General features: G+C 41.9%; 1 protein-coding gene and 1 non-coding gene across 5 annotated transcripts in view; both read right to left on the bottom strand.

The window, feature by feature from the left end:
• NCKAP5 (NCK associated protein 5) overlaps nt 1–25,739 on the bottom strand; it is a 973,837-nt gene that overhangs the window by 793,750 nt on the left and 154,348 nt on the right. The gene's annotated exons all lie outside the window — the stretch shown is intronic.
• Nucleotides 18,862–18,969, bottom strand: LOC119864554. Its single transcript, XR_005374377.1, has one exon. It is a non-coding gene; the product is annotated as a U6 spliceosomal RNA (small nuclear RNA).

Genomic DNA, 25,739 nt, shown 5'->3' on the forward strand with positions numbered 1-25,739 from the left:
CAATAAATATTAACCAAAAAAAAAGGAATGAATGAATGAGAATCTTGTTTGGGGGTTTCCTGCTGAATTCCTGGTGCATTTGACATTGCAGTTACACGGCAGCTTGTGTTAATTATCATCCTTTGACACAATTAAAGCTTTTCACAAATTATTTTCTATAGTTGACTTCCCTATTTGCTTATGGTACAAAGCGTAATAAATCAAAATGGACAGTAACATCAAAATAAAGTGGGTGGATTGAATAAATGATGTGACCAAGGACAGGCAGAAAGACAGTGACCAAAGCGAGGATCTAGAGGATCTAAGTCCAACCAGCTCCCCATGCTCTATCACCTGAAGACCTATCTGCTCACTTTTTGGGAAGCAAAGAGATAGAGGTCCGGTTGTTTTTCCTCACTCTAGAATTTACTTTATAAGGGAAGGATGGGTTTATGAGAATAAGTTGATAGTTCTGTGGATTGTTCTACATGGGCATGCATTCTTTGGCTGGCCTTTCTGTTCGGAGACAACACGACAGAGCATAATGTATAACCTACCTCTTTCGGCGTAGGAAGTAAGAGGCCCATGTAGGGCCCCTTTCTTTTTACCATTAGAGAGACATATGTTTGCCTCTGCAACGTGAGACTGATTCTTCATTGCATCTTAACTGTCCATCTTTGACAGACCAAAAGCCAGACTTACCAACAAATGTGCTTATAGAGCCTAATTCTTAACTTGCCCCAAACCTGGCCCCTAGAGATGTTCCCTTACCCTCATTTCTTGTACACCAAAATTTCTTAACTTTGTCTCTCATAATAACCTTCGTCTTAGCATTTCCACTGCCATGGCCTTATCATGATTTTTTTCTTGGGTTTTCTTGGAGACGAATAAAAACGTTTCCTAACCAGACTTTATGCCTCAAGTCATACACACCCCTCAATCCCTTTTCCATAATAAGGCACTTCGTGATCTGGCTCCTGTCACCCTCTGCAGCCTCATATTCAGCCTCTCCCTGATAACTCCGCCTCTCAGCTCTGGTCACCCTTTTGCCATTTCCCGAGTGTCCTAGTTCTTTCTCCCTTATCGTTGTGCTTTTTCTTTTATAGTTTTTTGTCCAAAATGTCCTTCCCTCTGTTATCTGCCTGCCAATCTCCTCTCTGTTTTTAAACCTACCCAAAGTTTGAGTCCAGACTAACGTGCTCATCAGTTTCTCTAAATCCATCAGGCCGACCTCCAACCACCCACTCTGCATTCCTGCAGCACCTTCTCTTTCTATGATAGCAACCACACATGAGGTTAAAAATTACTTGCTTACTTACCTCTCCCTAAAGTTAAAGACTGCATTTTATTTATAGGAATACACACACAAACACACACACACACACACACACACACACCAAGGACGTTCTCAACACACAACTAATGCTAACTAAATGGTTGCTGACTAAATTAATAAATAAATTTGTCATTGTCTCTCAGAGCTGCCCTTCCATTCTTCCAGTGAATAATTTAGTTGCTGATTTCCCAGATACCAGAAAGCAGCTGCTTGAGTACTAAAAACAACAACAACAACAAGAAACAACTGTATTGCAATGCCACAGAAGAGATTGAAGGGATAGAAAACACATCCTACCATACCCAGACAAGGCTACTGGTCTGTGAGAAGGAAAGAACAAACATCCAATTACTATATTTGAAAGCAGAAATGGAAAATACAATCTTTGGCAGAGTTTTTCAATTGGATGCCTTGTCTTCCAGCCATTAAGGACTAGATATGTGCAGACCAGAAACACACCAACTCTTAGAGTACAGTTGACAAGGGACTTGACCAAGAAATGTGTGCACAGATTTACACACTCAGAACGAGCTGATTACCAGCTGTCACCTGCCAAGAACAATTATGACTTAGACTCATCTGAAATTTGTCAAGTCCAGTGCCAGAGAAGCTCTGTCAATGATTCCAACTGCTATATTATTACAGCCTGCTTCTGAAGGTCTGGCGTAATCTGTGCATAGAAAGACTTCCCAACGACTGAATAATAGGGCGATGTAGAAAGATTCAATCCAGAGGCATGGCATGGATGGTGCTCAATTAGTTCCACCTAGGAATAAATCCACCAATTCATCTGGGTAGTATAAATAGTAGAATCACCAGCTAAACTTACATTTAAGATAAACAAACAGTAAAGCATTTCCTTGCTGGTTACTCTCAGGCAAAATTTTATGTCTGCCTCATGTAATGTCTTGATGTCTCAAGATCTAAACTAAATAAGCCACTTGCTTTGACAGATCATTTGTTTATTCAGAAGTTCATTAAAACCAGGAGCGTATATAAAATCCAACAATACTGAAAGCTCCGAATGTTTTTTTAACCAGTATTTCAGTCCAAATATATCTAACAAAACACTTTTGGAGAGAGGATATTAGCAAACAAGGCTAACTTTGTGATATTATTTGTAGACAAGCTGACATTACTCACCTAACAAAGCAGTGCTTGTCAAATCCCTGATTAATTACAGCAGAAGGAAGTCTTGTAGAAGTGGGAATCTTGCTCATCTGGGAAAGGGGTGATCTTATGCGTGATACATGGGGTCACTCTTGAACCCAAGGCTGGGGTACTTGTTAATTTCTGACTAAAGATTTATTTTATGAAAATTACATTTTCACATGCTTTGTGGTCAGCCATGGCCCAATGTCTTCTCCCAACCCCACCCCGAGCCCTCCAGCCCATGTTTACCTCTCTTTCCTTGACTACTTATATGACTTATATGTCTATTCATCTTGCTTTTGCATGTAACTCACATGTAATCAATATAGTAGATACATCTGATGAAATAGGACAGTGCTAACTCAGCATGTAGCAATGACCCAAAAAAATGCTTTCTGAGTTTTATGGCTCTTTTGACAAAGCTTATGGCTTTCAAGGTGTGGGCCCCCACCCATCAACATCAGCATCATCTGGGATCTTGTTAGAAATGCAACTTAATGGCCTATCCCAGACCTGTTGAATCATCCCCTCTGGGGCTGGGATCAGTCATCTGTGTTTTAATGAGCCTTCTACATGATTTTGCTATAATCTTAAACTGGAGACTTACTGCATTAGGATTACAAATCTGCACGTATTTGGGAAAGTTTAGTTCATGAGAAGGGGAAAATATCAAAGTTCTTAAGATGAATTCAAATAAGTTAAAAAACAAAAGAATTTCCAATTATCTTTTAAAGAACTACTTCTTGCAGAAAGGAGTCACAGTAAGATTAGACATCTGAAAAACAAACAAATACCTAAGAAAATGTTTGTCCAATAAAGGAACACAGATGATATTTCTAATTATCAGGAGAATCCCTTAGCACTCAATGTCAGGACAGCCACAACCTCCTGAATTAATTCCGATTCTGAGCTGAATGAACATGCCAAGCTTATTCCCATGGAAACTGAGCACTCTACAGATTGCTAGGGTTATAGAACATATAACTGAGCTAAGGCAATTGCCAATTTCGGAAGATTAGCATAGAAAATTTGATGCCACACATTTATTTCCAAATATCAGATGTGCTTCATCTATATTCGAGGATAAAGGACTGTCGAAATTTGATTTAAGAGAAAAGAAAAAAGTCCTACTGCAACACAGCCTATCATCTTTGAGCTCTGACCAAAATGAGGCAGAAGCTCTGTTTTCTTAATACTGCCTTAATTACAAGGACACTGTTTTGAACGTTGGTTATTAAACGGGTTGCTATGGCTTCCTGCCCAAGAATCTGGCATGCAAGTTGCAGTCATGGGCAAGCTCTGAACAGTATGAATAAGGTGCACACAAATAGAGTTTATCACCCTAAGCCCCCGCCACAGAGCAGCCATCAGGAAGATTACTGGGAGGTAACAGAGCGCTAACAGTTGCTCGCTCTCTCTTCACTTTCTTGGAAACTCCTTCTAAGCTTCTTACTAATCACCTGGTCACACAGAACGGTACACCTATATAAAAAGGGATTGCTTCTCAAACAGCAGCAGACCTGCTGTGGCCATTTCTGAGCACACAGAACCATGTGGAATTCTGTTTAGACTTCCACAAGATTTGTTTGTTCCTTGGGCAACTTTGGCGTTTCCAAATTTTATATATGACTGTGACCTACAGGGAAGAAGGCAAACAAGAAGTTCAAAGCAGAGCTAACTATGCTCAGATACAGGTTTTTGTCGCTGGTAAATAATAGGAAGTAACCACAGGGAATTTTATCTTTGTGTTCTCAGAGAGATACAAAGAACCTCAGGTAACACAAATACCAGAATGTTCAAACTGAGCAAATGCAGCCCGCAGAGCTATGTTTATGCTTAATATCTATTCAGGTATCTAAGACCCCTTCCAGCTTGAAAATTCTCTACTTCTCTGATCTTGTAGCTTCTCATGGGAATGGAGAAATTGGAAATTTCATGCCAGGTTTTAGCAATTCAGGTTTTGTCAAGAGCAAAAAAGAAGTCCATAAGCAACATATGCCACAAATTTGAGCTTGTTTTTGTAAACACTCAGCATTTGAGAGCTATGCATTATATTCTGAAGCACTAGTAGTAGTTTTCAGAGTTTCATATTTTAGAAGGGAAGGGAAGAGATGTTTGCAAAGACATCTGTAAGAGAAGAAAGAAGTAATTTTATCCTATGTCTTGTATTCAGCTATGCTGACCTAAAGGTCTGGAGAAGGTGAAGGAGTTTGTACTCTTTATTCAAAAGGTGATCGACTCCTATCCTAAAGCTTGACATGGTTATTTCATAAGCTTTGATAGTTCATTATCTTGGCTTCCACAGATAAAACTTCTATGGCTCCAAGAATGACCCGGTCCCCTCTGAAATGCCCAGGCCAGTGACCTCCTGATGCAAGGAACTTGCTAGCTGACAATATTACTTGAGCTCTAAAACAGGTTATTTCCTTCATGTGGGGAGAAGGATGCTCTGCAAGACTACCTTGGGAAGTTACGGTTAACATCCCAATTACAGGACTGAGGCTGCCAGATGTCACTGACATTATCCTTTCATTTGCAATTTTGGCAGATTGGCCAAAGTCACATAAGGACTTAGACCAAAGAACTATGATCTAGTTTTGGTTTGAAACCCAGTACCAAACTGGTGAAATGAACCAGCCTTTAGTTGGGAAGAAAAGTTTTCTATTATCCGGATGTGATATAGACATGTAACTCACAACGCTAATTTGCAAGTTTAACTATGATCACAAGAGAAGAAAATACTCAAGTCTTTTGTCTCAATCATCTCTGGGTTCTAAAAATGCATGAACTAGATAGAATCCCTTAAAGACGTTTTCAGAAGGTTATGTGATAAAATCTATGCCAGGTGGACACAGCTTGCCACTTCACCAGAGGCCATACCACAAACACCAGCCCATGACTTGAGGCTGAGGAAAAGTGACATAAAAGTCCAAGTGTTATTTTGCAGATTCCTTGATTTTCACAGGTAAAGAATGGATCCCAACTTGTTTCTGACCCAAAGCTATTTTTCAAAGAGTTTCTCTGATCATTCACAAGGATTTAGAAGAGCAAACACTATAAGCATTTATGAGTTTGGACCTAATTGCCCAGAAGTATATAATTATTCAATCTGAAATCTGCAGAGTCTAAGTCATCTTGCAGCAAAAACAAAATCCTATGAAAAGGACACACGCTGCTTTTAAGAACTTGGATGTCTGATTTTAGCTTTGCAAAGCAATGCTAACCACAGATAAATTATTTTTCTATTTATTTTTACTCAAGTATAATTAACATTCAAAGGTATATCAGTTTCAGGTGTATGGCATAACGATTCCAGGATTCTATACATTTCTCAGCACTCATCAAGATAAGTGTATTCATAATCTCCATCACCTGTTTCACCCATTCTCCCCACCCACCTCCCTTCTGGCAGCCACCTAAGTGAAATAAATCAGCCAGAGAAAGACAAATGCCACATGCTCTCACTCATATGTAGAATTTAAGAAAAACAAATGAACAGAGAGAAAAAGAGACAAAAAAACCAGAATCTTAAATACAGAGATAATTTATTTTTCAAAGCAGACAGAGGAAAAAATCTATTCGCTGTTAATTCAACTAGAATATAAATTTGGAAAGACTTAGGCTTCAGTCCTTTAAAAAATGTTCAGTCAGAAAGACACTTGTACTCTCAATCTTCCAAATCAGTGAGGTCTTACCATTTATTCAACCCCTCTGAAGTTCAGAAAAGTGTGACTTTTGGCAAAGCTTTTCCTTATAATTTACAACTCAAGCATGCTTATTGGATTGGAGACACTGCTCCATTGACAGTGGAGTGACAAGCCTTTCTGCAGCAGAATCTTGGAAGGCAAAAGAGTGCTGAGGTACAACTTGAGTGGGAGCTCTGCAAACCAGACACAGCAATAATTTACCTCAAATATCAAAATGTCAATTGGATTGGCCAATCCAATCCAATCTGTTTTGGATTCTGGCAAAACAGAATCCTTAAACTGATTTTAAGACTGACAGGGTGTCCAACGATAGATCAATGGACAAAGAACATTTGGTATAAATATACAATTGCATATCACTCAGCCATAAAAAAAAAAAATCTTGCCATTTGCAATAACATGGATGGACTTAGGAGGTATCCTGTTAGGGAAATGAGTCAAAGACAAAGACAAATACCATATGATTGCACCTGTACGTGGTATCTAAATAAGAATAAACAAAAAGCAGAAAGGGATCCATAAATACAGAGAACTAACTGATGGTGGCCAGAGGGAATGGAAGTAAGGAGATGGGCAAATGGTTGAAGGGGAATGAGAGGTATAAGCTTCCAGTCATGAAATGAATAAGTCATGGGGATGAAAGGTACAGCATAAGGAATGTAGTCAATGGTTTGTAATCATGCTGTATGGTGACAGATGGTAGCTACACTTGTGGAGAGTGTAGTGTAACAGATAGACTTGTCAAATCACTATGTTGTTTGCCTGAAACTAATGTAACATTGTGTGTCAACTATACTCAAATTAGAAAAAAAAATTAGAAAAAGAAAAGCTGACAGGGTGGCTTTGAGCAAAGTGGGAAGACCAAACATTAAAGTAGGACTATACACTGACTTATAAAAGGTCTGTCTTGAAATATTTGAAAGGAATTTAAGTAACTCATTCATAGATCATATAAATTATCCAATATTAAATTTCCCTCAGAATTGAATCTTTACAAGTAGGCTTCATATGATAGTGACATATTTGTGACATAAATTTCTTTCCCTATAAGATCTCTTTCTTCCCTGCTCACTGATGCCTACAATTCCATCATTAGAAATTTCCATCTTTATCACTTATTTAAATGCAACAGAGAGGAGAGACCGGTTATGCTTGCTCGGGCACTAAGACCCATCTTTTGCTAGGAACAGACTGATAGCTAGAATTTTCTTTTTCCTTTCCTTGGTATCTCCCACCCTGCACTAGACACTTGATACCATAGAGTCATGGAGCTCTAAGGAACTTGACAGGTCAGTGGAGCCCCAACCTGTGATCACAAAGACAAATAGGTGAAGCTGAAGCTCAGAAGGGGAAAGGAGAATTGTCCAAAGTGTCTCTGCCAGTTAGGGACAAAGCTGGGACCAGAGTATGAAGCCCACAGCCACTTGGCAATTCACTTCCCAGGCATTCACTGAGTGCGGAACATTGCACTATATGCTGGGAACATCCAATGAGGACTACAGATATCTTTTCCTACAGAACCTTGAGATCAAAATGAGTTGGCCAGACTCAAAAACCAATACATGAATCTACCTACCTAAGTAATTATGGAAGGCAGTCCTTCATTAACTCATGTTGATTCAATCTAAGAAACTTAGTGACTAAGATATAAAAATTATTTACTTAGAGATTTTTACCTAAAAAAAAAAAAAAAAGTTTTCACCTGAAAAAGAAGTACTAGAAGTTAAATTCCACAGATTTTTACCTGAGATTCCAGCAAATATAATTTTACTTTATTAATGAATTGTTTTTCATTTATAGAACATGAATAGAGAGCTCAAGCATTTTAATTACATACTCAGAATTAAGGTTGTGTTTATTCATTTATTTAGTCTGTTTATTGGCTGTGTATACAAAGAATATGAACACAGAAATACTGATTTGATTACTCCTGATATTCAGATCTAACTAGTCACTATCAACAACAGTTAAGTTATTAACTTTTCTAATGGATCAATTTGTACATTGTCATGGATGATGGTGACTCTTATTCAAGTGTGAAACCTTAGTCCATTCAATTTTCCATAAATTCTCTCAGATAATTAGTTTCAAGAAATATCACCATGTTACACCTTATAATTTTCCAGGCTCCCTGGGAGTATCTGAACCATGTGACAAGAACACAAACCACAAAATGCAGTAAGGAAGTGGCATTAACATTCACTGTTTGACAAGCAGTCTTTGCTTCATGAGAGCATCAGGTCTCCCTCAATTTTTGTTCATCTCAGGTACTTGTCATAATTGAATGGCCACTGCTTTGGTGCCTGGCCTTGGGTCCCCCCCACATCTCACAACTCCATGATGGCTCTATTAGTCCCTTTGCACATAACTTCATCTGTTTCATGGATAACTTTTCTCAAATGTGCTGGATTGATTCTAGTTTGGGAAATGAGCAGAAAATGCAATGCTTAGGTTGTGATCTACATTTCAGTAGCTTTTGCTAAGCCTCAACCATACAGATATTATTGGCCACTGGCCCATCTCATTCTGGAATATCGCATAAATAAACGCCGGCTGCTTTCTGAGGACTGAGAGAACAATGAAGAAATTGGACCCACTTATTGGAAAGGAGCTGTGCTGTGTGTGTGTGTGTTGTGTGTTGCTTAATGATTTTTCTAGTCTCTCTTTTTCCTTTGGCCAAAGAGTTCTTGCCTGACTGTAAAGAGTTAGTTACTCCAGTCTCAAATTGACTCGGTTCTCTACCCTCTTTCCTCTTTATGTCATATATGGAGGTTATATTCTTGATAGCCATTCAGGGCCAAAGCAGGGAAAGCCTCTGAACCCAGTTCCTCAAGTGTATACTTTAAGCTTCTGTAACTTCCATCTGTGCAGCAACCCGCAAGGGTTCTCACCAGCAGAGCTCTGAGGGAAGCATTGCAGAAATTCAGAGAAAAAAAATACTGAGTTTTTAAGACAGCTATATATTTTAAGGATTTTAATAGGACCACAGTGCCTTGCACATAAGGTGCTCAGTGAAAATTGGATAAGTGGAAAAATGGATGGTGAGCTTCCAGGTGTGTCTGGGAAAGGATGAAGCTCCCTACAGAGATGGGAGGTGGGGCTTTGGACGGCGGAGGGGCCTTTTCCTTGTTTGGCATTGTGGCCAGCTTTGGGAAAGATCTTCCATCACATCCAGATGAGCGAGCCTGCTTCCTGGGCACCTGAGGGCAGACTGAGCACCTCTAGGTCTCAGGGGCATGTCATCTTTGGTTATTTAATGAAGAGTGTGTGTGGATTACTCACAGGACTCACCAGGATAAAGCTCTACTTGGTGGCTGTAGGGATACAGAAAGGGAACAAAGCCAGTGCTGCCAGCAATGACACTTTGTTTTCTCTTCAATAGAGTGACCATTATCGTTCGTTTTTCTTTTCTTTCACCCAGTGATTCATGGACCCTCTCTCAATGCTCCTCTCCGCTGCATGCTGGGGTTGGAACTGTGGACAAATCAAACCTCTGCCCCATTTCCTAGTTCTTACTTATCAAATTTCTCCTCGCTGCCGGGGTTTAAGTTTTGATTTTTTCATTTTCTTAAACTTTGTGTTGTTGTTGCTCTTGCGGCACTTGATCCTTTCCAAGTGCAGGACACAGAAGTTTAGGATAATGTAAAGGGTTTGAGGAGGGCACAGCACTAGTCAGTGGCAGAGCTGGGTCTTATTTTACAATGCCAAGCACAGCAACAGGCTTACCGACAGGGGCAGTCACCTTGAGCTGGATCCTCTCGGAGCAGAGGACTCTGAAAACCAAATATGTGACTTGAATGGCCGTGCCTTTACTATTAACCACTGTGTTTGCTTTTCCAATTTTCTCCTGCGATCTGGTAACCACACAGGAAAAAGGACAAACTCTCTTCCTGCTCCTGTTAGGCTAAGACTCCTCTTAGTTAACTCATTTACAAACAAGGTTTTGTTGCTGTTATTTCCAGACAGTATTCCATTAATCAAGAAATACAGATTTGATCCTTACTCAAGTGTTACAAATAGTACAAAGAATAGAATAACCAAGAAACTGGCCTTTGGTCAGACTTGGTTCTGGTTCAGAAACTTGGTGCCAACTCCCGCTAACTTAGGTGATTTGGGACTAGTTATTTAGTCTCTGGAGCCTCAGGTTCCACATCTCTAAAATGGGATTTATAGGGGCACCTGGGTGGCTCAGTGGTTGAGCGTCTGCCTTTGGCTCAGGGCGTGATCCTGGGGTCCTGGGATTGAGTCCCGCATCGAGCTCCCCACAGGGAGCCTGCTTCTCCCTCTTCCTATGTCTCTGCCTCTTTCTGTATCTCTCATGAATAAATAAATAAAATCTTAAAACAAAATAAAATGGGACTTAGAATACACGTATCACAGGTTGCTGGGAGAATTATTTGAATATTAACTTCATGAAAGAAGAAAGACAGTTGTCTTGTTCACCACAGAATTCCATGAAGAACCAAGGCAGAATATTTGAACAAAGAAATTCATCAAAATATTTATGATGGATCTGTGCAGTGCCCAGGACATCACCAATGGCCAATACTCTACACCTAAGTTCATTTGTCCTCTTTCTTCTTTCCCTTTCAACTCTTCAGAAGATTGGGCCCCGTGGTATGCATAAAAGTAAACATTTAGTGGATATAATTTTCAACAAGGGAGGAACTTTTGTAGACTTGCATGCCAGAAGTCTTTCAGAGAAGAGTGGGAGTTGACTGAAGATATCTGAGTCACTCTGGATTAACTACAGGATACTAGCCGTTCTTTATTGTGCAGCAGTGTCCATCATCCCCAACAGAACTGTTAAGAGTTCAGAAGGAAGAAAGACATCACCAGGGAGGAGTCAAAGCCTGGGAGTCCTGGTTGTAACTTTCCTCTTTGTCCCCGGAGTGAAAACTCCCTCCATGCATGATGATAGGCTCTCCAGGCCCTTTGGGGCTCCTGGGGAAAGCACTTCAACCCAAAATATCATCTGTGATCTGTTTTCCATCACAGGGTAAAAAAGGTCTGATGTTGGACATTTAGCTCCATGGGAAACAAGTACCGCAAATTGAATTTTGAAAATTCAATTCAATTTAAAATGCATTACAGTCTATTTAAAAAAAAATTCTGGCGAGTCCTTTGTTATATGAGGAATCTCTCTGGAAAGAGGAAAAGCAACCCTTGATGCATCTTTTGTATACATCTGGATTCACATAAATAGAATTTTCTTAAAATGAGTGGTGAGGGCCTCGGGGCCTGCACTTCTTCAAGGTACTTCTTCAGGAAAGCTTTCCTCATTCTTTCACTACTCAGAATCCTGGTAGGACCTCTCAGCCCAGCACAGAGGGAGGTTTCCACACACAAGGAAGGCCAGACAGCTATTTGAGTAAAAAGCTCCAGAGAAACTACTTTGAGAAGAACCACTGTAAAAATGGTCACCAGAGCTGTGACACGGACATGGCATCCAGAAAGCAGCCAGCCCCAACAGCACAGGGTCACTGATCTAAGCACAAAGATGCAGGCTCCTCACAACTCTGAAATGTACTCAAGGTGCACAGAGATGGGACAGGTGTCAGCAGCATGAGCTTTGTGGTAGGACAGACCTTGGTGTTTACTAGTGTTTACTAGTCACCTTGGACAAGTGATCTCGGACAAGCTATTTCATTTCTAAGCCTCAGTTTCTTCATCTATATAAAGGGATGTAATGGTATCTCCCTATAGTAGTAGTGAAAATGAAAGGAGCTGATACAAATAAAATATTAAGTCCAGCACCCAGGATATAATAAATATAATGTTAATTGCTATTATTATTAAAGATTTTATTTATTTATTTGAGAGAGAGAGAATGAGCAGAGGAGGGACAGAGGGAGTATCAGACTCCCTGCTGACTGATCAGGGAACCCAATGTGGGACTTGATCCTGGGACTCTGTGATCATGACCTAAACTGAAAGGCAGATGGTTTAACTGACTGAGCCACCCAGGCACCCCTGGTATTATCATTAATCAATAGCACCAATCCAGATGGGAATGAAAAACTATATGGAATAATTTAAGGTCATCCAGTTGTTAACACACATCATCATCATTTCATGGGCCATACATGCAGTGAGGGGAAGGTATACTAGGCCCCTCCTCATCCCATCCCAGAATTCAGTATCCTAAGCCAATGGCTTGGGTCTTGCTGTCTTTTCCTCCTCAGAACACACTGGTTGTCTGCTTCATTTTCTCAAAGTCTTTTCTTAAGCGAATGACAACTGGATAAGCTTTATGTCAGTCCTTTCAAGTGACATAAATACAGCTTACGTTAGCACTTAAAAACTAATTTTAATTCTAGAATTTCAGTACCATTCAGTGCTCACATCTAAGGTACCAACATGCCCGAGCAGAGGATTAGGCCCTAATTAGAAGCAGGCTGTAAATATTATATGAGGACTGTGGTGTTTCTGCTCGGTTTAAGTTACACTGACTTCCAATCATGCATTTTATCTTTTGGCATGCATACATAGGTGCCCAATAAATGTTACCTTTGGTGATAATAAAACAAAAGCCTAACTTTCAAAAGTGAAATAACCAAAAGCCCATTGTCTACATTCTTGGCAGCGGCCAGAGAGCCAGTTTTCCCAAGTCAGCAGCCTCTGAGGAGGCTGGCCAGGGGCCAATTCCCAGGGTTGGCGCATTCCTGGGGCCTGGCAAGAGGCCACTGGGACCCTGTTTCCTCTTTCGTTCTCTTTATGTAGTGGAAAATCTTTCCCGCTTCGAACCCTCTGACTCTGTTTTCCCCATCGAAGTAAAGAGAAGAGTGTCACATGGGAAATGATCTCCAGCCCCTTCCCCAAATCGAGTCTCCCACTGCTCCAAGCTGGCACAGCTCAAAGCAATTGAAGGCAGAAGACAAACAAAAGAGGGCTCTGCAGCCCAGTCTCCAGCCTGATTCTATCAGGGGCACAGGGCCTGGGGCCGAGGACCCAGCAGGACCCTGCGCACAGGGAGTCATTGTACACTTGTTTAGAAGACTATGGGCACTCCTGGAAGCCTTTGGAATAAAACTGCCTGTTATAAATAGACATTGGCTGAGCTTCAAGGGTGAGAGCAGTAGGCCAAAAGTTCCAGAAAAATATAACGCTCCATATAAGAAGGTCTGGAGTACAGTTCATTAACAGGGACAACTGAGGCAGTTGGCCTAAGAAGAAAAGAATCCAAGGTTCAGTCAGATACAACCTGTAGTTAACAGCTGGTGAACATTTCTGACTAATACCACGGATATGCCATTCAGTTTTTAAACATCATAGATGAATATACGCAAACCAAACATTTAGAAAAAAATCTTTTCTGAATGTCTCTTTCCATCTGCAGACAAAGAAAGCTGCCATCTGGAGTCGCCACGTCAGCCGGCTCCACATATTTGCAGCGTGGAAGAGGAGGTGGCATGCCAAACACTACGCTGTGTGCTCCGTTAGAATCCCTTCCCTTGATTCTCCTAACAGCCCATGTCCTTTCTACTACATTACATGGTGTCTCTTTCCTCTGCACCCTTTAGAATGAGTGCTCTGGGGGTGCCTGGGTGGCTCAGTTGGTTAAACATCTGACTCTTGAATTTGGCTCAGGTCATGATCTCTGGGTCATAAGATCGAGCCCTGCATTGGGCCTGGGCCAACATCGGTTGGCTGCATCCCTCCATCTAAGGTGATACTTGCTTCCAAGTGGCTCTCTCCTTCTGGCCACATGGTTGTATATTATCCCCTTGCCCTGTAATCTTGTTGAATTCCCTATATCCTGCCCTGCCTTTGTAAGAGGCCTGTTATTAGGTTGTCCTCCATCACCTGGCTTGAGTGTGCCATCTGTTTCCTCCTAGGATCTCAACTAATGCAGTGAATAATGAAATAATATTGTTGATATAGTCTTTGTAGGCAAAACCATGACAAGTTTCTCAGGTCCTCCTAAGAGGATGAGAAATGCTAACCATATTAGACCTGGCTCTCATATACCTTCACTTCCTCTTTGGTAGACCTCACCAAACAGGAAATAGGTCAGATACTCTGCCTCAGGGACCTAACAGCAGAGTTCCAAACTTGGCCCACGCGATCTGAATAGCTACCTAGTGCCATCATCTAGCTAGAACTCCACACAGGGAGGTGGGAATGACAGCACTAGCCACATCCCAGTCATATCTGGGTGGTAACTTCAAAGACTTCACTCAGCCTTGTGCCTATTCACACTAGATTACTGGAAGCCCTCACGGCCTAAGCATTCCCAGGGATGGCAGGCCTCTGACAATAGCTCCTCCCCCCCAAAAGACCAACAGTCCCTGAACCTACTTATCTGCTGGCTCTGACAGATGGACTCCAGAGTTTATCAGACCAAATGATTTTATTTCCCTCAACACATCTATGTGCATGAGAGCAGTCAATGAGTTAATTATATTAGGAAACCTACCAAGCTGAAGACAATTGCTTATGAGTGAGGACCAGAAAGGTGCTGAAAGACAGAAGGCAAGCAAACCTCTGAGGCATCTTCGGAAATGGACAATTATGATCCATTAAGCCTAGTTAAGGAAGCGAAATTTATGAGGAGGAAACATCTGGAACTTCTGGAATGTAAAGGAACCGGGAGGAACCGTTGTTTGGGCTTGTAGAGAGCAGCCCAGACAAATAGGATTCCATGTTAGGAGGGAATTGCAAAATTAGTACATGAAAGGGACAGCATTGAGGCAGTGCATCTGGTGTTAAGTGAAGCATTTTAATACAATGGCTTCTGGATTTGCTCTTGAAATATTAATTGAAATGGGGATGAGTATGAGGGCTGTCACATGAGTAGAAAACTGGCAGAAAGATCATAAATACTGCCTAAGCTGAGCCAAGTCGATGCAACATGGCAATGCAACAGCAGTAATGAAAATGCTGCCTAATTCTCAGCCACAAACCCTGTGGAGGCTTCATAAATATTAATTGATAATAATGAACTATATAATACAGGGGGGTAAATTAGTGTGAGACAGGCTGCTGAAATACAGCATACACACACACACACACACACACACACACACACGGTTAGTATAACATACACTGATAAGTGAGAAGAAAGGAGATCAAGATGATTTAGCTGTGCTATGCGTCATGCCCACACCAGCAAGTGTGGGTAAGAAGATGAGGAGGGGTGGCAAGAGGGGACATAAGGGAAGTTAAGAGGATAGTTCAGGATCACAACACAGCTTTCTTAGAGTCTCAGCAACTCAAGTAGAAGCCAGGCGCCTTGGAGTCATACTCTATTCTCTTAAAACATGAAGGTTTTCTCAATAAATTTCTGCTTCAGGGACCTCAGGGACACCACAGATTAAATCTGGACCAATTTCACTGAGGGAGATATAAAAGCTCTTCCTCTTAGGAAAGCCCTCCCTGATCAATACAGTCAGAAAAACAACCTCCTTTCTAAATCCCATCACTCCTATTGTTTGCACCACTGTATACCTCTTGGTATTACTGTAATTTTTGTATATGACTAGACTTCATAAAGCTTCATAAAATGGAAATCATGCTTTGCATTTCTGAGCATTCACATAGATCTTCACCCTTAGCATTGTGAAGTGCTTTGAACTTAGTAGGTGCTCAATTCCTGTGCTGGTCAATTAGGAACACTAGAGAGGAATGCAGGCACCTATCACAGAGAACACCCAGCTGCCTCCTGGCTTTGAAGGCCAGCTTCTAAGGAGATCGATGAAAGCTCTATCTCTTGTTATAGACAAAGCACTAGAGAATCTGCCGCAGGAACAATCTTAGGCTGCCAGAGGAGGATACAGAAACCTCGGTTGCCATGGAAACTTGTATGATCTGATGCTTCCCATTGTTGAGAGATGGTGAGACACCAGGAGAATGACAAGCAGATCCCTGAGCCCTAAGAAAACACAGAACATGCCAAGCAAATGTCTCCACTTATTTGTACTTATTTCTTAAGATGCAGTATCATTTCATCATCTATCAATAACAGCATTTATAAAGGATTTTCAAAATGTTGCCAGTTCCTATTTTGATTAAGTGATTTCTGAGACCCCAAGTATGCACAGAGCTATGTTGGAGACAGGCAGACAGCACTAACTGCAGCAGGTGAGTGCAGATGATGGAGCCCACACCAGGGCTTCTGAGATCCTGCTTTGTGACCTGGGTAAGGTGAGCCATCTGTGTGCAGGGCCTGTGGGCCAGGCTTGCTAGACTAATGGCAGAGAGAGGAAGCTACCTAACCATTCTTGGGTCACGGATCCCTTTGAGAATATGATGATAGCTATGGACTCCCACCCCATAAAAAAATGTGCACATATGTGCATACATATAAAATCTAATACAATATACTTTGGAGAATTCAACACCCCTGGGGCCTTCTCATAAATTTACCCTATTGAGCAACCCTGGAACAAAAAAGGGTCCAGGTATCATGTTAAGAATCTCTAATGGAAACAAACTGAGGGTTGCAGGAGGGGATGGGGTGCGGGGGATGGGGTAACTAAGTGATGGGCATTAAGCAGGTCACATGATGTGATGAGCACGGGGTATTATATGCAACTGATGAATTATTGAACACTACATCTGAAACTAATGACGTGCTATAAGTTGGCCAATTGAATTTAATTATTTTTATTTATTTTTATTTTTTTGGATTTCATTTTTTTTAAAACGAATCTCTGATGTAAAGAAAAGTCTTTATGCATACACTAGAATTATCCTTGGTAAAATTGAAAAGTTTGCCATCCCAAACTTCAGAACCAGTGCTCAATGCCTCCTCCAGGTAGTGCCCCCATACTCCATACCCAGTATTTCTTGCTAATGTGTACTTAGTTCATGAACAAATGGCTACTCATTGGTAAGTTCACTTACTCGTTCACTCATTGCACTGAGTGTTTTCCATGTCAGACTTTAGGGAACCAATTGTGAGTATGACATGGCTCTTGCCCTCTAGGAGTTTACAATTCAGCTCAGTCAGGGCTGATGTTGCTTCCCAGAGGATGCCATGCAATGTCTGAGGACAGTTTTTATTATCACAGCTGGGTGAGGACGGCTATTAGCATCCAGTAGACAGAAGCCAGGGATGCTGCTGAGCATCCAACAACGTCCAGAACATCCCCACCCCGCAACAAAGAAATACAGCATCCAAAATGTCAGATAGATTGAGAAACCCTGATTTAAGGTGGACAAGCCTTAGACAAAGCATTAAATGTAGTGATGAAGACCAGAGATAAATATTATGGCAGCTCAGGAAAGGACATTTTAATAAGAATTCTGGAGTATATGGTTATGGGGGCAGACTGCCCTAACTTTCAATGATGGATGGAAGGAAGAGGAAGGAATGAGGAGTCAATCAGCATGAGCCATCACCATAATGAAGGCAGATGTTCTGTTGTGCAATACCAGAGGAGAGGGCATCAGTTTCAAGTGGTGAGCAATCAAATGGCATGTGGAGGGGAGAACATCCTCATAGGAAATGATGTTGGCTCTCTACCAACCCCCATCAGTGGGTGGCTCAGGCAAAAGAATGTGAAACCATTAGATAGGCTTATCACTCAAATTATAAATCCTGTTGCATCCTGGGGGACAGCTGGACTTTGGGTGCACCCTATCATTTACCATTCCTCCTACTCTACTCCCGCTCCAGTCAATATCCCCATCTTGTACACATATACACCACAGCGAGTCCCCATGTGGGTTAAAACACAAAATTATAGATATAGGGTATTATATATATTATATATTATATAGATGTACTATTATAAACTTTAATCTCAGGGTACCTGAGTGGCTCAGTCACCTAAGCGTCTGCCTTGGCTAAGTCATAATCTCTGGGTCCTGGGATCAAGTCCTACATAAGGCTTCCGGCTAAACAAGGAGTCTGCCTCTTTCTCTCCCCCTCTGTCTCTCCCTACTGCTCATTCTCCCTCCCTCTCCCTCCCCCTCCCTCCCTCTCCCTCCCTCTCTCTCCTAAATAAATAAATAAATAAATAAATAAATAAATAAATAAAATCTTTTAAAAAATAAAAAAAGAACTTTAATCTCTGTGGAAGTTGGTTTCAAGACCTGATTAATCAGAAAAAGCACAAGACCAGAAATCAGACCTAGACCAAGTTCCAACACGTGTATTCTTTACTCCTCATATCCCTCTCTAGCTCATCCTCCAACACTTCAACAATTGTTTTACTGAAATCAGGCCTGGTCTCTGCCATCAGCAGGCACAAAGCTGGCACCTGTACACCTGCGCCACCTGTAACACCTGTACAGGAGTTATACACCTGTAAACCTCTAGCCCTATTGAAGCTGGGGCTGTTTAATTTTGGAAAGCACCATGCCAGGAGCTCCCAGTTCCCAGAAACAAGGTTCTCTGCTTCTGAGCCACTAACTGTAGATTGACTGCATGATCTGGAGGCAGCCAGAAGGGGGTTGAAATCCCAGGTCTACCACACACCAGTTCTTTGGCCCTGAGGAAGTTCCTTAATTTGTTAAGCTTCAGATTTTTTTTTTTTTTGTTCGTAAAATAGGAATAATTAAAGTTCTTGTCTTAAAAGGTCATCATGAGTATTGAATGTCAATTTCTATCGAAAGGCAACCAGAGTGTCTGGCACGTAGCAAGTCTCAGGAAATTTCAGCTCTCATCTCCAAGGGAAGGGAGCCATCCTGATCCACACTCAACGCATGGCTCTGCTCCCTGCACACGCTGAGCTGTCTGCTAAAGTGGCTTACATGTTAGACTTCACCAACATCCTTGTGCAGGCACCATGCTAATCTTCTCTGCATCATTCCAATTTTTAGTGTATGTGCTACTAAAGCAAGCACCAAGATCTTTTTTTATTATTATTTTTAAGTAATCTCTACCCCCAAAGTGGGGCTCAAACTCACAACCCTGAGAGTCACATGCTCTACTGACTGAGCCAGCCAGGCTCCCTGCTAGACGTTACCAGTCCCCACTGCCGACATAGTCTACGTCTGCTGCTTGCTTATATTCTATTTCTGTCCCTTGTCCTGCCTTCCATTCAGACCATTTCAGCAGCAGCACTGCTCGTATCTCCAGCCTCCCTCCTGGCACTGTTCGTGGTGGGTTCTGATCTTTTCCTGCTCATCTGGGGCCCCTTTAAGACCCTTAGCAACCAGGTATTTGGGGCTGTACCTACCTGGCCAAGCCTCCCTGTCTTCTCCCAGCCCATCCACACAAAATCTACTCAGAGCCCCCAGGGGTCTGTGTGGCTGGAGGGAGGTGGGAAGGACACTCCTCCAGTGTGTTCCTGACCTGCTATGATGCCCTTAGCTAGGCTGCTGGGCAGATTCACTGCATAAATATTCATTTAAGCATCTGACACTTTTCTTGCTCTCCCACCCCTGCTGTCAAGGGGGAGCAGTCAAAGATTTGGCACAACACTTTGGAAAGGTAGCTAACCCAGGCCAAAGCCAGTCTTCCCCCTACCTGTTGCTTTTTCCCAAAAATGGGCTTTAGCTGGATCCTCAAACAGCATCATACCTTCCCACACCTGGTTCCAGTGCATGGTCTCTGTTCTTCTCAGGACACCCGGTAAGGCAGCTGAGATAACAGCCCTATGGGGGTAGGGGATAAAGCAGCTGGGGAATAAAAACCTCCCTCTTCCTCACTGACATTTCTCTACTTGATATTCACTTGAGAAATCTCAAGCAATCTTGATATTGGAGCACAGAGGTCAGGCCTCCTGGTCTGAGGCACTGAGTAAACCCTATTTCTTACATCAGAAGAAGGGGTCAAGGGTAGCTGGGATTTAAGTAGCTGGAAACCTCTAGCAACCCAGTGGTTTGTGCTCTGTACAGCATTGCTATGGTGAGAGGTAGCCCAATTATAGCACCAAGAGAGTCAAGAAAGCTACAGGTATGCCTGAAGCACTACAAAAATGCAGATTTTTTGGTTAGTATTCACAATCCACTGGCTGCACTGAGCAGCATCAACAATGCCCCTATTTAGCACTTGGAAAAAGTCTCAGTGAGTTTTGAGCTTTCTGAAATGTTTACCTGTGCTCAAATTCATGCATTTGGGTGTACACATCTTCGCTTGACATTCTAAACTTGCTCCTTTGCTTGCCTCAGCACATTGCACATCCCAGGAAAAGTTGAACTAGGCCTTCGAGTTTCCCATTTCTCTACCACATGCAGATATCCTTTAGAATCCAGTCTGTTAGGGACACCTGGTTGAATGTCTGCCTTTGGCTCAGGTCATAATCTGGGGTCCTGGGATCGAGTCCCACATCAGACTCTCCACCAAGAGCCTGCTTCACCCTCTGCCTATGTCTCTGCCTCTATCTGTCTCTCATGAATAAATAAAATCTTTTTTTCAAAAAAAGAATCCAGTATGCTGCCTCTGTAAATAAAGTTTTATTGGAACATAAGCCACGCCCATTTATTCATGTATTGTCTGTGGCTGCTTTCCTGTTCCCAAGGCAGAGTTGAGTCATTATGACTGCTCAGCTGGGCTGTGAAGCCTAAAGATTCACTATTCGGCTTTTCACAGAGTTTGATGAACCCTGCTTCTAAAATTCCTCCTGGTCACTAACCAGGGGTAAAATCATTGAAGATAAAGCAGCACAGATCTGTGAATTTGTCAGAGTTCTATCCCTCTGTATATAAATATAAATATACATATACATGTAAATATAAGTATAAATATAGAAATATTTAATATAATGGATGGAATCATGATTATAGAGGCTGAGACGCCCCAAGATAAGCTGTCTGCAAGCTGGTAGCCCAGGAAACCCAGTGACGTAGTTCCAGTCCAAACCTGAAGTCGGGAGAACCAGGGAAGCTAAGAGTGTAACTAAGTCCCAGTCCAAGTCCATAGTGCTGAAAACAAAGAGAGCCATATTGAGGACAGAAGAAGATGTCTCAGCTCATGCAGAGAGTAGGTTTGCCCTTTATCTCCCCTTCTGTCCTATTCAGGTTTTCAGTCAATCAGATGCCTACCCACAGCAGTGAGGGCAAACCTTTCCATGGATCTACTGGTGCAAATGCTAATCTCTTCTGGAAACACCCTCACAGACACACCCAAAAGTAATGTTTTGCCAGGTGTCTTGGCGCCCTTGAGCCTAGTTGACACATAAAATTAACCATCACAATTTGATGTATGAAAGAAGTTTCCCCGGGAAAAAATAATTCAGCAATGAAGTGAGTTGTTACCAGAGGATATAGGACTGTATCCTTGGGTTGCCCCTTTCTTCTCCAAGTCCCCCCCATTGCTTCAGCTGTAGTACATGTGCTACTGAAGCAAGCTCCTGAATTGCTTCAGAGCATGTTCTAACCACAGCTTCTCCACAATGCTCCTTAAACCCTCCCCTCTTGACTTGGTGCCTCACAGTCAATACCACACCATTTGCCTCCTCTATGTTACATCATTTTTCCTGCTTATTAGGTCAGCTTCCACAAACAAACTATTGTCTTGTATCAGTCAGGGGGCTCTGTGGGAAAATGATGGCACATGCAAATCATCTAAATTGAGAAGATTTTGGTAAAGGGACGATACAAGAAAGTATGGATAGACCTAAAGCAAAGCAACATGAGGTAGGCTGACAACATCCAAGAGTCATTACTACCAAGAAGCCTGAAGGGACATGGAGAAAAGGAAGGTGCCAGAACAGAGAAAACTGTGTTTTGTGAGAAAGGGTTGCCCAACAAAAGATGTCACCTTAGGCAGAGTAGTCTAGTTACTATGATCCAGGACCAGGTAAGGAGATACCATTGTGGTGAAGACCACAAATGACCATCCCCCAATTTTTTCAGTATCTAGACTATGAGTTTATTTTTTCCTGTGGTTCCACCAGCCTACAAACTTGAAAGCTGTTGCAAGGGAGCTATAATTTCTACTCAACATTTCATGATTTGATTGTGTAAAATAAAAAGTATAACCTTATTCTTGCAATACATTATCAGGAAAGCAATTATCTTGTCCTCTCCCTCTTCCTGACCTCTGGTCTCCTGCTAGGTCCCCCCTCCCCCTCCATTGGCCTAACCCAACTAGATCTCAAAAGACATAGGATCCTCTTGATAAGACCTGCGTGGTATGTCCTCCAGGGATCCATAGCCAGGTAGAGAAGGATGGAGTAGATCTGGAGGGAAAAGTGGTGACTATCCAGCATATCCCACAGCTACTAAAACATCTTAACTGTAAAGCAGGCTTTCAGTGATGCTTATTATTTGACTAAATGAATGCCTTTGGAAGGTCTAATTACTCTAGTAGTTTGGATACAACCATCGAGAGGCTGAAGGATGAACTGAGGGACTTGGTGTGGGGCCTGCTCTCATGACTTTATCTAAACTGCACTGCTGTCAGAGCTGAGGATCTAGTGTGGCCAATGCTTTGTCTTCTTTCTGGTAGTGGAAAAAAGGAGCAGGGTACCAGGAAAGAACTTGTCGTTCATAAAAGAAACCTACTCCCATCTGTGCCTCAAAGCAAAAAGTAATTTTTCCTCAAATTAAAAAGGGAATTTTTGCTCTTGAAATGTGAACTGGTAAAAAGATAATTCACTCCCCAGCCTTCTCATCAGCTAAATGCTGTCATAGCTACAAGTATCAAATAGCTATACGAGCAGCCTGGGAATGATTCTTGCAAATAAAAAAGCACAGTGTGAAATACTGACTTTTTTCTGATCAAATAGCATCCTGGGGTGGGTGGAACAGCTTTGGGTCAAGAAGAGGCCTCGATTTCTGGGGTGATTTTTATTGTTATCAGAGAGAAGACTGTACTTGCGGCAATGGTGCAGCAACCCGGCACACTCATACTGGTGAAGGCAAACTTGTAGTCACTTGTCTTTCTCTCAGGGTACTTACCCCCTACATCGAAACAGATTTTTCATTTCAGTTTCACTTACCTGTCACTTTCTTCTTTAAAAAGGTGATTTATCAAGTAAAAAAAAATCAACATCAAAGAACACTTCAGCACTACCAGGGAGCAAGCGCGCGTGCGCACACACATACACACACACACACACACACACACACACACACACACACTCTCAAACCCTCCTGCGTCCTATCCTGAAAGCAAAATTGTGACTGAAGACCACAAATGACCATCCCCCAACGGGGAGCTTTTTTCAGTATCTGGACCGTGAGATTCTTTTTTCTGTGGTTCCGCCAGCCTACAAATTTGAAAGCTGTTGCAAGGGAGCTATAATTTCTACTCAACACTTCATGATTTGATTATGTAAAATAAAAAGTATAATGAAGTTAATAGTACCTTATTCTTGCAGTACATTATGAGGAATTTTTTTTCTGTGCAAAATGTGAAAGTGGAAATTACCTCTGGGCCTTCTAATTCTCAAAAACGTGGGTCATAATGATTCTGTGGCGGAATTTCAAGACTTAAGATTTAGTATATTTCTCTTTCCTCTATTCAGTTTTCCAAAGGGACGTCTTCTCTTAGTGGGATTTTATGTAGTAAAATGTAAAGAAGTGAAGTGAGGGGTAGGAGACCTACACTGTACGCCAGTTGTGGGACCTCGAGAAAAACATTTAACCTCATTGAGTAATAACTTCCTCTGCAAGGTGAAGAGACTGGATAACCCACTCCCAACCTAGCATTCTATGATTTAAAAAAACAATATGAGGTGGAATAAGTGTACATGCCTTGAGAAACAAGTGTGGTATATAATGCCAGGTGTTTCTTTCCCCTTGTATTTTCTAATAACCCTTATCCAGAATCATCACCTTGTACTTCTCTCCTAGTTATTTGTGTGGTTTCAGCAGGGAGCCAATGAGAAGGGCAGTATCATAGGTTCAAGTCCTTTACAGGCCAATCATCTTTGATCTCATCCCTGTCTACCTCTCTTCCTGATGGTCACAACAGAATTCACTCATGGGACTTTCAGTGGGTCTCACTCTTGAAGAACCTACTCAAAACAAGTACTCTTGCTGTCACTGCCTGGGCATCTCATATGAGGAAAGAACATAACACTAAAACAGAAAGCAAATTTATAGTCACATGGCCTAAACCATATAATGTTGAGTGGCATTTAAGGCCTCCCATATCCCAGGCCACCTACTCATAAGAAAGCACAGTCTTTTAGGATTTTCCCAATTATACACATGCAGACATAACACTTAATCTACCTGGAGAGGAAACAAGGAAGATATTTCACTAACATAAAAACTCTCCTAAGCATCATTTGGGGAGATTTAACAGGATTAAGTTTCTCAGGTGGTGCCAAGCAATGGGTTCTTATTTTCACAGTGTTTTCCAATGCTGTAAGTCAGAAAATAGATCTGCAGGCCCCACAAGACTCAGGGTAGAGCCATGTGCCAATGGGAACTCAAACTTGGTTTTGGGCTTTCAGCTAGCTCTACTACTATGACAGGCTTTGATTTATGCTCACAGTCAAGCCTATCCCTGAGCAAAATTTAAATGTGGACGATGGTTTCATTAAAGCTGTTTCCTCTTTCTCTGATTTTCAGGTATGCAATGTTCTCATAGTAATTCACTGCGTCTCCCTCTCCACCCTAAACCAGTCCTGCATCCCAGCACTCCATGCTCTGCATCCTATTGTTTACCAATGCCCTCAACAAAATTTTGCTGAGCTGCTTGACATTTGGGAAAGCTCCAAGACCTTTAATTAATGAGCGCTACTATGAATTATTGAAAGACAATAGCTTAGCATGTTTGCATATATAGCATCTTTGCATATTCTCTGGCACAAAAAGCAGAATTTAGGATGCTAGGGACTAATCAGCAAGGGTATTTTTGTGTTGGGAGAATCTTTCTTGTGGGGAACCTGGGTGGCTCAGTCAAGTTAGGTGTCTGACTCTTGATATCAGTTCTGGTCATGATCTCAAGGTTGTGGGATCAAGCCCCACATTAGCTCTGTGCTCGGCTCAGAGTCTGCTTATCCTTCTCCCTCTGCTTCTCCCACCTGCTTTAGCTTTCTCCCTCACACACAAATTTTTTTAAAAGACTTTTTATTTATTATTCATGAGAGACACAGAGAAAGAGAGAGGCAGAGATGCAGGCAGTGGGAGAAGTCTCCATGCAGGGAGCCCGACATGGGACAGGATCCCAGGTCTCCAGGATCACACCCTGGGCTGAAGGCGGTGCCAAACCACTGAGCCACCCGGGCTGCCCACAATTTTTTTTTTAAATGAGAACCTTTCCTGTGCTGCTCATATTATAATGAGCATCTCTGTAAACAGAGGCATCTCTGTCCTCTGTTAGGTATAGGACAGACCCTATTGGTAGGTTAGTAGGTAAAAAGTATCTTCTTTGGCAAAGGAGAGGCTGATAAATTATCTTTTTATCATATATTTCCCCAGAAACTATCCCCAGGGAATAGACATATAAATACACACACACACACACACACACACACACACACACTATTTGCATCACATTCTACCCGGAGATAGAAAGACCTAAGAGATGAGAAAAGGGCACATCCACTGGGAGGAGAATCTAAAATGCTATATAAGTTCTTAGCCTCTGAAAGTAGGCTGGTCAGTGCAAAGTCCACACAGACACAGAAACTGAATCTAAGAATAAGAGAGGAACTAAACACAAAAGTTTAACGTAATCCTTTTCTCCATCCCTGGAAACACATCTAGGAACA

Source organism: Canis lupus, chromosome 19 (assembly GCF_011100685.1).
Source record: "Canis lupus familiaris isolate Mischka breed German Shepherd chromosome 19, alternate assembly UU_Cfam_GSD_1.0, whole genome shotgun sequence".
NCBI lineage: Eukaryota > Metazoa > Chordata > Mammalia > Carnivora > Canidae > Canis > Canis lupus.